Source organism: Lactuca virosa, chromosome 1 (genome assembly GCF_052849685.1).
Source record: "Lactuca virosa cultivar CGN04683 chromosome 1, Lactuca_virosa_CGN04683_v6, whole genome shotgun sequence".
Classification (NCBI taxonomy): domain Eukaryota; kingdom Viridiplantae; phylum Streptophyta; class Magnoliopsida; order Asterales; family Asteraceae; genus Lactuca; species Lactuca virosa.
This window is the reverse complement of record NC_136426.1, coordinates 238,980,127-238,993,799: the sequence shown is the minus strand read 5'-3', so window position 1 is coordinate 238,993,799 and position 13,673 is coordinate 238,980,127.

Below are 13,673 nucleotides of genomic sequence, written 5' to 3'. Positions count from 1 at the left end.
TCATAACTTCTTCGTTATAACTCGGATTTCGGTGTTCTTTATATGTACAGAAACCTTGAGACATATTCTACAACTTGGTTAAGATTATTTATTCTAAATAATCTTCAATAAAAAAGTCATTTTTGACGCTCATTGTCTTTAAATTGACTAGCCCAGATCTACGGGCGTTACAAAAAATGTCTCCTATATGAGTATAGTATGATATAGATATAGATATAGATATAGATATAGATATAGATAGATATAGACGTTTGCTAATATATAACATGATTTGGTTTTAGTAAAATTGGATTTGAAAATAGACATTCGAAATGAATAGTAAAGCCTCCTCACAAACCCTATTTGGTAATATATATATATATATATATATATATATATATATATATATATATATATATATATATATATATATATATATACTAGGTAATTCCCGAGGCCCGTGCTAAGCACGGTCCGGGCAAGGCGATTGGGTATTTAGAAAGATTAAGGTAGATTGTTAAAACTAATGGACTTTCAAAGTGTGATATCATATGTCAGGGTGAATACTCCAAACATAATATAGAACGTGATCGGTGTATTCAATAAAAAAATGCAAGTGTGTTATTATATTGAGTAAAAAATAAAATACATTGTTGATATGGGTAAAGAAAAGTAAAGTATTTGGAATGAAGTATGTTGCTATTATTAATAAGGAATTGGACGTACATTGCTATTATGGGTAACAAAATGAAATTACATTCATGTGACCTTTAAAAATAAAAATATTGTACTTTCAAAGCTCTTTTAAAATGTCAACAAAACAAAAAAGTGAAAGTACGATGCTATATGATAAATTATATTACGTACTGATATTAAATCTCAACTGCTGAAACTTAGAGAGAGGTAAGAGATCATTACTACAAGTGCCTTTAATAGTGTTGTATGTATGTAATTTACGATTGTTCGTGCAAAGTTTCCACATGTTCATATACACACATAGAGAAAGATATCTAATATCTGATATGAATGGTAAAAAGGTATTCTTTTAAAAATTTAAGTCTATACAGTCTAGTAGTCGTTGAAAAGCTCATGAACATGAAAACATAAGGGTAATTTGGGTATTTGGTTCACAGTTGTTGAAAAATATTGTGGTAATAACAAAAAATTGGAAGGTCAATGATATAAATGGGTAGATTTCAACATAAAATGCCTAAATAAGCAAAAGAATATGAAAGTACAATGCTATATTATACAAACAAACGAATGTACATTCCTATTTCCCACATAAGAGCTAGGTATACTTCCTTTAAAGTGATTGTTGTCAAATTGAATGCTGAAGTAAGGAAAGAAGTAAAAGATGAGATAAGTAACAAATAAAGATATAAACTGGGAATGAATTATTATTGAGCTGATCAATTTAACATGAAGATGTCTAACTTGACATGATAATCCATATCATACAAGAACAAAATAAGCAATGTAATTGTTAAAAATTCATAACCTACTAAAAATCAAATTCATTCGAATTTGCCTAGTTTTTAAGAAGTAAACATTCAACAAAAAAGAAAGAGAAAGGAGAAAATGAGATGGAAAAAATGTTGGATAAGATGAAGTCGATATTAAAAACGTATATGTTTTTGATTCCTGATCTGAACATGGTGCTATATAATCTAAATATTGATTTTACCCATTCAACCCAACACAGAAAGGAGAAATTGTTGTTTTCTTTTTTGAAGTCACAACTTATGGACTATCATATTTTCCCCATGTTGTAGACTTAATCGTGTTCTTGACCAATATGGCATACACCTTGTTTCCATCAGAGATCTATCTCGCTGTTTTATAATTGAAATTCCTTTGTTCCAATAAGATAATGAAGCCAGTCGAGAAAGTTTTATTACTCATCATAATATTATTTGAATAGTAAGAGTGAAGATAAGTATGATGCTATATAATGTTAGATTAATGACAAGAGTGATGCCATGTATGCTTTTTCATATGTTTATGAGAGTGGGAAAAGTAAAACTTTTCCAAAGCTGTAAAAGTAAAAGATATTCATAATGCACAATTAGAGATTGAAATAACATGTGTAAATGTATAACAAATTAGTGTACAATGATTGGAGTGGGTGTATTATATTCATCATTTCTGGTTAATCAACATAGGTATGATCATTAGTCATTGATATATTTATGGATTTATGTTGTATATATTTTTTCGACATCATATATATTTGTTGTAGAAAAAGGAAATGTAAGATTATGCAAGTACAATGTCGAAATTAACATGAAGATGACTAACATAAATATTATAGAGTAAATGAAGTTATGGTGGTCATACATGAATTAATGTTCTAATAATTTAATAATTTTGGATATAATAACATAAAAACATACCAATACCATGTAGAAATAACATAATATTATCTTTATTTAGGTAAGTGATAATGATCAGCAGTTGGTTGGTAGATTGTGTGGAAAATAGCTCTGTGACAAGCAAATGAAAGCAGTCAGTGTACATAAATAAACAATGAAACTAATTAATGCAATGATGGTTGTTGCTCCATACCTATTTCATTTGTTTAGTTGGTCTTGATGTGCCAACGGATGATGATTCTGTCACTTTTGTTTTCCCTACATCTGGCTGGATACGCTTTTGGGTTTGCTTAGGTGAGGCTGGTTTTGTTGTTGACAAAGTTTCAGATTTAGTTGATGGAATGAGTAGTTGTTGGTCTTTGGTGTAATGTTCTTGGACTTTATGCAGCTTGACAATGACAAATCTTGTGATTTGTTGTTGTTGGTTCCATGATTGATATGATGGTACAAATGTGACAACTGATAATCCTTGAACTGATGATGCGATAACATCATGTACATTTTTTTTTTCTGATTTATGTAATTTATTAAATGTAATGAAAATATTGAAGGGTCTAGTTAGTGGTTTGGTCTAGGCTTTCATTGTAATAGTTCTTTTGAGTCTTTAATGTGGTTTAGTAGGTTGTTAGTGTGTTTACGGCCCTGTAGTGAGTTTACGGCCGTAAACCCAGTTTCCGGCCCAAGTTCCCTATATATAGAGGTGTTGTAGGTCATTATTGGTTGTTGATGCCACAGAGTTCACGGCCAAGTATATCGAGTTGTACTAGACGTTTTTCAGTAATAAACGTGTGCAAGCTTGATTTCCTTTATTCTTCTACTCATATTCTAGTTAGTGTTTATTGTTTGATTGCTTGATCATTGGTAAAGATCCGTTTTAGGACCTTACAATTGGTATCAGAGCAAAACCGGTGTCAAAGCATCATTCAATCAAGTTTTCGGCTATTTAAACTTATATTCTTCACTGTTCGAGGTTGAGTTTGGTATTTGCACGGCTAGAAGGGATCGAATCTACTCCAAAATCGTGTTTTCGAGAACTTTTGGGAGTTTACTGCCAAAAGATTACGACCGTAAACCATGTTTACGGCCGTAAACTAAAGAACATTCAAACACCGTAAACTGTGTTCTTGGACCGTAAACAAAGCATCTTCAATAACCGTAAACTAAGCTTCAAAAACCATAAACACAAGACCGTAAACACTCAGACCGTAAATCCGACCGTAAACTCAGTTTACGGCCGTAAACTCATTGACCGGAAACTCAGTTTTGACATTCTTCTTGTTTTAAATTTTAATAATCAATGGATTCTCAAAGTCAAACACATCATCATGAACTGGATATTGTCATGGGCACAACCACACGTATTCCAAGACTGCTGTCTGCAGATGGTTTTCCTGAATGGAAATACCGGTTTAAGAAGTATATTAAGATGAAAGACTCCAAACTTTGGAGAAGCATCATCAGAGGTCCTGTTTGAATTACCATCACTGTTGCAGGACAAGTGATTGACAAAGAGGTTGAGCACTATACAGATGAAGATTTTGAGAAAGTTGAAGAACAGGAAAGGGCTTTGGCCACTCTGACCATGGATTTATCTCCTGATATAGCTCAAGGTTTCAGAGAATATACTTCAGCTAAAGCTTTATGGGAAGCCTTGATTCAGGTGTATGACGGAAATGAAGACATGAAGGAAAGCCGACAGGATATGTTGCGACAGAAATTCAACATGTTTAACTACATTCCCGGAGAAACCCTGGAAGCACAACTGCAGCGATTTACCACTCTCACTGCTGAGATGAACATTTCTGGAATCTTCTTAACCAAATCAGAGATAAACAAGAAGCTACTGAATGCTCTTCCAAAGTCATGGGACATGAATGTAGCTGTCATTAAGAAGACCAAGGATTTGAATCGTCTCACTCTTGCTGAAACAATGGTGATCATCAAAGCTTGTGATATTGATAATAAACAGCGAGAGATTAACCATGTGAACTCGTATTCGACTGCAAATCTTGGAATTTCTTCTAACAATGCCCTTTCATCAATCACTTCTTCCTCAGTTCAAGCATTTACTGTTCAACAACCTCAGATTCAAACCTTTACTACTGTGTCATCCATGCCTCATTCTCAAAGCCAGTCGTTTGTCACTCCACAAGCTGTTCCCTCTTCCAATGTGCCAGTTGTAGCCTCTTCCTCAAACACAAAGGAATGTGATGAAAATCTTGCTCTCGCCACAGGACTTGTTAACTGCTATAATGCTTTTGTAGCTGGAGAGCTTCCACCTCAGTTGTCATTTGCTGATCTGGATCAGATTCATCCAGAAGATGTGGAAGAGATGGACATCACATGGCAGATAGCTATGGCAGTATTCAGGGCTAAGCAGTTTACCAAGAAGACTGGGAAGAACAACTGGGGTATGAATGCTAATAAAAAGGTGGGGTTCAACAAAGAGAAGCTGCGTTGTTTCAACTGTCACGAGCCAGGTCATTTTGCTCGTGAGTGCCCGAAGCCAGATAGAATATTGAACAATGACAGGACAATGGTTGCAGTGGGAAACAATCGGGGAGGTGCTCAGGTCAACGGTGAGAAGGCTATGGTTGCTCAGTCATTTGACTGGGAGGACCAGATTCAGGCTTTGAATATTTCAGGACCTGAAAATGCTCACCTAGCCCAAGTCAATGATGAAGCTCTCATGGAGAATGTTACAGCTGATCCTGAAGAAAAGATGATGGAACTGCAGTTTGCACTAATGGTATCTTCTACTTCCGTGCCCAAGAAAAGTGAGGTAAGTTTATCTTCTTGTTCTCAGACATGTATTAATTATGTTAAAACTCTTCGTGACGAAATAGATTCATTACGTAGAGAAGTAGAGGACCTTAGATATGAGGGCTATCAACTTAGAAAAGGACAAAAACCCCTAAAGACCCAATTAGAAACAAAAATTAAGGACTTTAGGAGACTTCAGGAAGACTACAGTATCAAATGTGTACATTATGATTATATCATGAGACAGAATGCTGAGTTACTTACTGAGCTTGATACATTAAAAGGGCAATTTGAAACTGCAAATTTTGATTTTAAAAGGTTTGATGTATCAAACGAGGTAGTTGCCAACATGATTGACCATTGCCTGCAGTTCAAACGAAACCAGCAAAAGGGTTTAGGATACGAGAATGTACCTCCTCCTTTCAATCATACATATCAGTATAACCCTTTGTCCAAAGAGGAGATTGCCAACGAACCTTCAATGGTGTATGGGAAGCCATCTGGTTTTGTTTCAGGAGGATTTATTAATGTTGAAAGTATTAACCTTTCTACTTCCCCTGCAGATCAATCCTTAGATCAGTCAAAGCACGAAGTTGAAGGATCTGTTTCTGATAACAAAACTGAGTCTAAACCTGATGTTTTTGTTTCCAATGAAAAACTTTATGTTTCTGATGTTAAAGATGACAATGTTTTTTGTGATACTTCCGCATCTGCTTCTGCTGAACTAAATTTTTTTGAAGTGTTTGATGAATTATTTGATAATTCTGATGTTTGTGATGCTTCTAATGAAAACACACCAATTCCACAGGTCCCACCAGATGATGCACCCTCACTTATCTCCCAACCTGCTTCTTGTACATGTTCTTGTGGGAAAAGTAAGGGTGTCAGTAAAGAAAATAAATATGAGAAAAGCAGTGCCAGTTTTAATAATAATAATCAGATTTGTTTTAATTGTGGTATTGGTGGTCATATAGCTAGGAATTGTCAAAATAGGATTTTTGTACATTATATGTCACCAAGAGGGGAGAACGAATCTAGAGGAAGGTCTTTAACTAGAAAGTCCTCAAGAACTCGTTCTCGGGATGATGATTGGAAGGATGATCAAAGTAGAAAAAGGGCGGTTTTTCAAAAGGATAAAAAGGTTTTTCATAACAAAGTATCAAACAGTTTGCCACAACCGAACAAGGCTCCGCCAAGATCGGTTTCGTCAAAGAGCAATTCTGGATCTTCAACCACTTATGGTAGAACTTCCAGATGCTCAATGCAAACTAATAAGAAACATATTTCAAAACCACCTGTGAGTGTTAGAAAACCTAAATATCATTGGATGCCTAAATTAACTTCCAATCAATCATCAGCATCCTCTGAAAAGATTAGAAATGATAATTTAGGATTGAAGGCGTTAAAAGATCAATCAGAGAAAGTGAAGAGGCAACCCAGGACAGTGATGACCTGGGTTCCCAAATCTAAATGATCCCGCTCATTTTGCAGGGACAGTTGCGGAGGAATGTCGTCAGACCTTGGTACGTCGACAGCGGCTGCTCCCGGCATATGACAGGAGACATCACCCAATTGAGCAACATTCAATCTTTTAATGGGGGATATGTTTCCTTTGCGGGCGGAGAAGGTGGCAAGATCACTCAGAGAGGAACCGTTACAAATGGAGTGCTAAGTTTCGAGAATGTCAACTTTGCTCCCGAGTTAAAACATAGTTTGTTGAGTGTGTCTCAAATCTGTGACAAAGGTTATTCTACCCATTTCACCAACAAGGAGTGCATGATTCTCAAGCCATGCATTGTCATCCCGGAAGAATGGATTCTTGTCAAATCTAAGCGGGATGAGAATGCTTACATTATTGATATGAACATCAACATTCCTGAACAAATCACTTGCCTCTTTTCCAAGGTCTCCGAACAGAACGCAATGTTGTGGCACCGAAGACTCGGTCATGCGAACGCTAAAAATCTAAATCGTCTTGCGAAGAATGAGATGGTACGGGGCTTACCTGTCAGAGACTTTATCACTTTTTAGAAGTGTGTGTCATGTGCCCAGGGAAAACATCATAGAAAACCACACCTGCCAAAACAAGTTAACTCAATCAGTCAGGTGCTCCAATTATTACATATGGACTTATTTGGTCCAGTCAACGTCATGAGCATCAACCGAATCTCATACTGTCTAGTTGTGATCGATGATTTCTCTCGTTTTACGTGGGTCTTCTTCTTATCCAACAAAGTTGGGGTTGCTGATCTGATAAAGAAATTCATAGTGATGATTGAGAACCAAACCAACAACCGGGTGAAGGCGCTTCGTACTGATAATGGAACAGAATTCAAGAATGCAATTCTTGATCAGTTTTGCGCAGAAAAGGGAATTGTGCGTCAATACAGCTCTGCTCACACGCCTCAACAAAATGGTGTTGCTGAGAGGAGAAATAGAACATTAAAAGACGCTGCAAGGACAATGCTGTGTGACTCCAAGTTACCTGTTTTCTTTTGGGCTGAGGCGATTAACACTGCTTGCTAAGTTTAGAATCGTGTTTTAATAAACAAAGCTTAGATGAAGACACCGTACGAGATTCTATATAGTCATAAGCCTTCAGTCAGTCATTTCCGTGTATTTGGCTGCCCTTGCACCCTTCTCCACCTGGAGTCCAACCAGAAGTTCAATGCCAAAGCCGATGATTGTTATTTCGTAGGATATGCTGCACGTACCGCGTATAGGGTTTACAATAAGAAGACGAAACAGATTGTCGAATCCTATGATGTGCGCTGGCTGGAGGAGAATGAAACGGATGCTCGAGTGGGTCCTGATTGGTTATTTGACTACACATCGCTTTTCAAATCCATAAATGTGTCTTCAGATGGTTCATCTGGGTCTTTCTCTGGTTCGAAGAATGTTGCTGAAGATGAAGACGAAGAAGTTGTCTACAGACCTCTAACGGTAACCTCCTCACCATCTGAGGGGGAGTCATCTGCTACACCTGAGGCGGAGTCCTCTGTTCCACTTGGTAGTCCAAAATCTCCAGTTCAAGATGCTACTCCTGATGCTGGTGCTACACCTCTTACCCCTGTTGAAAGAGAGTTCATGTCTAGAGATGCTTCCGTTGTCACTTCAACTTTTATGGAACTACTCTTTCCTGAAGAAATTGCTAATGAGTTTGTAGCAGATTCATCTAATGTGGAACAATCAGCAAATGATGGAGGTTTCAACATTCACACTCTTCCCGTTTCACTCAATGATATCAGCCAAGACATACCTTCAAGAATTCAACGCGATCATCCAATCGACAACATCATTGGCCAGCTGGGTGATGGAGTTAGAACCAGAAGTCAGAGTGGAGATGTCAATACATGTCTCTATTCTTGCTTTATCTCTCAAATAGAGCCCAAGAATGTTGAAATGGCTTTGAATGAGCCCAGCTGGGTAGACGCTATGCATGAAGAGCTAAATCAAATTGAAAAGATCGGGGTTTGGAAATTGGTTTAGTTACCAAAGGGCAAAAAGTCTCTTCACACACGCTGGGTCTATCGAAACAAGCAGGATGATTCCGGAGTTATAGTGCGCAATAAAGCAAGATTGGTGGTTCGCGGGTTTAGACAAATCGAGGGTCTTGATTATACAGAGGTTTATGCTCCAGTGGCTCGCTTGGAGGCAATTCGTATCTTCCTTACATATGCTTCCTACATGAACTTCACGGTTTTTCAAATGGATGTCAAGACAGCCTTCTTGTATGGCAAGGTGAAGGAAGAAATCTATGTTGATCAGCCTCCTGGGTTCGTTAACTCAAAGTTTCCTAATCATGTCTACAAGTTGGACAAGGCGTTGTATGGGTTACATCAAGCTCCTCGAGCGTGGTATGCGACTCTCACAAAGCATTTGCTCGACCATGGATACTCTCGTGGCACTATCGATCAAACTTTATTCATCAAGCATGTGGGTAATGATCAGATTCTAGTCCAGATCTATCTTGACGACATTATCTTCGGGTCTACAAGTCTACAACTATGCAAAGAGTTTGAAGGCGTGATGAAAAAGAGGTTTGAGATGAGTTCGTTGGGTGAAATGACCATGTTTTTGGGGCTTCAGGTCAAACAAAATTCAACCGGAATCCTGCTCCATCAAGCGAAGTATGTGGAGGATATTCTTGAGAAGTTCGGGTTTCAAGACGCAAAACCTGCATCGACACCAATGGCCGAAAGACCTCTGCTGAATTCAGATACTGATGGCGAATCCGTAGATCAGACACACTTCAGATCGATGATCGGATCGTTGATGTATCTTACTGCAAGCCGTCCAGACATCATGTTTGCAGTTTGTCAATGCGCACGTTATCAGGCTAATCCTAAACTTTCACATCTTATTGCTTTCAAGAGAATCTTTCGGTATATCAAAGGCATCCCAAAATTGGGTCTTTGGTATCCGAAAAATTCCGAATTTGATTTATATGCTTTTGCTGACAGTAATTATGGAGGCTGTGAGCTTGACATGAAATGTACATCAGGAGGGTGTCAATTCCTTGGAGACAGGATGATGTCATGGCAGTTTAAGAAACAACATACCGTCTCAACCTCAACAGCAGAAGCGTAATACGTTGCTGCATCTGCTTGTTGCTCTCAAGTTATCTGAATCCAACATCAGCTGTTGGATTACGGTTTGAATTATCTAGAAACCCCCATCTACTGTGATAATGAGGCTGCGATTCAAATTACTAAAAATCCTGTCCAACATTCCAAAACCAAGCACATTGATATCAAAATTCATTTTATCAGAGACTGTTATGAGCGCTCGCTCATCCGGCTGGAACAGGTTCCTTCTGCTAATAATGTGGCGGATCTGTTCACCAAGCCTTTTAACAAAGCTCGATTCGATGTGCTTGTGGGATTTTTGAAAATGATTCGTTTTGAGGATTAATTTTTGTTTTAAATTAGTTTAAATTTGCGCATTTTTATTTCATTCTCACCCATGCACAAATTTAGGGGGAGAAATAAACAAAAACCAAACAAAAATTTAAAATATTCAAAAATCCAAAAACATTAAAAAATCAGAAAAATAAAAAAATTGTTGCTAATAGTTTTGCTTGTAGGTGTTGTGACGGGAAGTGATATTATCAAGTGATAACAGGCAATCTGAATCTGCGTAACGTACCAAAATTTAATCGTCTACGCTCTGTGATTCGATGCGCTGGTAGGCACGAAAGATTCTATATGGACTTGACTAGGCAGAGTTGAACTTAAGGAATTCAGAGACTTGACAAATCTTGACCTAGTTAGATCCGTTTAGCCTGACAATACGACGCTTGGATAGGTTGAGCAGGGAGATATACATAAGAATCTACTGGTCACATTAAAAGAACTCGTATCTATAACTGTGGATTAAATTTTCCTCGATGTGCGGATTCTGTCCTTAATTCCGGTATTGATGGGGTGACTGGGGAATTCCGATAAGTTAGGTCTGTAGAAGATTATTTTCTTTCTTTCTGTCTATTAGTCATATGTTGCCTCCTCTGCATGATCGAGAGATCCGACGTGGACTGTAACATATGCAACTCTATCTCTTTGCATCTTCTATCTATGCAATTCTTTCTATCTGTTAGCCATATATTGTCTCCTTTGCGTGACTTACAATCCGACCTGGTACACAGTATATGCACCATTCTTCTTCTCAATCCCTCTAAAACTTCAGTTAGTCATATGTTGCACCCTCTGCGCGATTGGAAGAGATCCGACCTGGGTGTACAGCATATGCATTCTAAATCTATCTTCTCTCTTAATAATTGTCTGCTCACCCGATGTAAGGAGTATTCTGGAAGTCCTTGATTACTGGAGCATATCAGGAAGCGGGAAACATGTTCTAGTACAATTAAAATTGAACACTTACAGATTGTCTGTAGATCTCGCTGCTCAATTTAGGTGGACAACAATATCCCTGGTCGTCGTCAGCTAAATGGTCCCTAGGAAATTTATCTAAGTATATAGGATCAAAAATGTCTTGTCTTTCTTAGCTTGTCCAAAGTTATCACAAATTTTTCGTGTTTAAGTAGATCACAATACCCGCGATCGACCAGACATAGACATGAAGGTAGAGGTACCGACAAGTAGATTAAGGCTGTCTGATAACTTTGATCCCAGTGTCACAAAATTATATTCAGTGTTTGTTGAGATAAATCTAGTCTTCTTTTATTTTTTTTTATTTTTTTTTTCTTTTATTTTATTTTTATTTTTATAATTGTCAAAATTTAAATTTTTTAAATTCTTAAATTTTAGAAATTGTCTTTATTTTTATTTTATTTTTAGTTTATGTTATTTTTAATTTTTAATTTTAATTTTAATTTTCAAAATCCTCAAAAAGTTTTATTTTTGAAAAATATTTGGGATTTGGACTGTGCATTATACTGTGTGGAAGACAGGTAAAATCGCATAGGGTATAAAGGAGAGCTTACTGCCGGAAACCCTTCCACTCCTCATTTTTTCTCTTTCCGGCCGTAAACCCTCTCACATTCTCTCTCCTCTCGGAAAATTTTTTCTCGTTTTTTGTGAAATCGTTCGGTTCATCTCAAAGGTATAGCAAAATCGACCGTGGGAATGTGTTCTGTTAATCAAATCGATGGATTTTGAGGCTTTAATCGAAGAAAAACCATTTTCGGCGTTTACGGCCGGAGCTTACGGCCAATGAGCTTACGACCGTAAACTCAGTCTCCGATCGTAAATATGTGTTTTGATCATGAAGTCGACGAATCTTAGGGTTTCAATCGAAGAAAAATGGATTTCAAGAGCTTACGGCCAATGAGCTTACGGCCGTAAACTCCGTTTACGACCATGAGCTTACGGCCATGGGTTTACGGCCGTAAACCCCTAGTTAACCGTAAACTCCAGTTTGGTCAAAACAATTCTTTTTAAGGGCCAAAATTAAATTGATTAATTAAGAAAACTTAAAACATTAATTGTTCAAATATTTTTGTTTTCTTACTTGGCTTGTTTAGTGCAGATCAAATGGCAAATTTGAAGTTCGCTCACATGCACAACTTGGCCATCATACTGGCTGATCCTCCTGCTGTTCATGGAGAATTCAGGTCGATGATCCACTGATGAACCAATGAATCGAGTATTGAATTAATCAGAGTATGAATTCAAGTAAGAATGCGAGATTGAACACCGGATGTAAATATGATCTTGTTTCAGCTTGATTTACGCTTTCGAATGTTTACAGAGAAAATAGACAGGTCTGTAAAAACTCTTATCTAACTCTAGTAAAATATCCCTATTTATAGGGAACAGAAAGCCTAGACACTTAAGCTTAGAATGAAAGCGCCCTAGTAAAATATTTTACAAAATATTCGAAGAGTTCAAAATACATTTCGACTAATTACAACAATTCGACCCTTACAATCTCCCCCTTTGTAATCATAGTCGAAGTCTTCAATTCGTAAGAAGCGTGATAGAATACAGTAACACTCTTCGAATCTCCGTGTACCAGGAGATAATCTTCTTCGGCTCTTTCTTATCTCCTTCATTGTTTTTCTTGCAATGATTCATACGAACAATCAAGTTCGTATATTGAGATGTTGAATATCTCTCCACTTCGCTTGCTTGGAATAAGAACCGTTTAGCTTTTCCAACTTTGTCTTTTCCTGCGAATACCATTCCAAAAGGCTTCAATCAGATTTCACCATCAGCATACTTTTTCAATTCTACTTGAGTCTTCGTTGGAGCCATCGGAGCTTTAATTTCCATTCCTTTGGCAGTAGCTAATTCAACATCTGTTAGTGCCAAGCACTCATAATAGTTTTCGATAAAAATCTTGATGTGAGCTACTCCAAGCTTGAATTCATCGGGTTCTGTGTTTTGAAGGTATGAAAATGATTTGTCTTTCAAAAGTAATGCAACTTGTATAAGATCATACAAGTTCATTAAAGGAAAATCTGCAACAGTGAATTCGCAAATATTTCCATTTGCCCTGGCAACCACATACTAGAAATTTTGGACTGTGTTTTCGAATATCACATCCTTTTTCATACTGATCACTTTCTTGATTTTAACCAGTGACCACACTTCCTCAGGGGCTTTTGCAATAACAGTATGAAAACGAATTTTCATGTGTGTACCTTCATCTTTTTCTTTAAAATTTCCTTCAGCCTTGAACTGAGGCATGATGAACATCATTTCGTTTATTGGAAAATCCAGCTGGCTTGTATCAATATTCGTAACCAAATAACTCTGTTTTGGCTTCTTATCAAAAGAATACATGTGATTATACGCTACCTTGGCCTCGATTGTTTCATAATTGTAGTGTTTGGCAGGATCACCTTTGTCCATTCCCTTCGGATCACCAGCACGCTGAGCCATAATGCTTTGAATCAACCTGAGTTTTTCAATTTCAGCTTCAGCTGCAGCCTTCTTTTCTTCTTTCGATTTTTCCACTACAATCGATTTCCCTTTATCTTTCATGGCTGGATTGTCAATTGCCTCTTTTGGTTTCGAACCACTTTCACCAGTCTCTGTAGATTTACCAATTACAATTCCTTTCGAAAAAGGTCTTGTAATAGGTAGCGTTGTA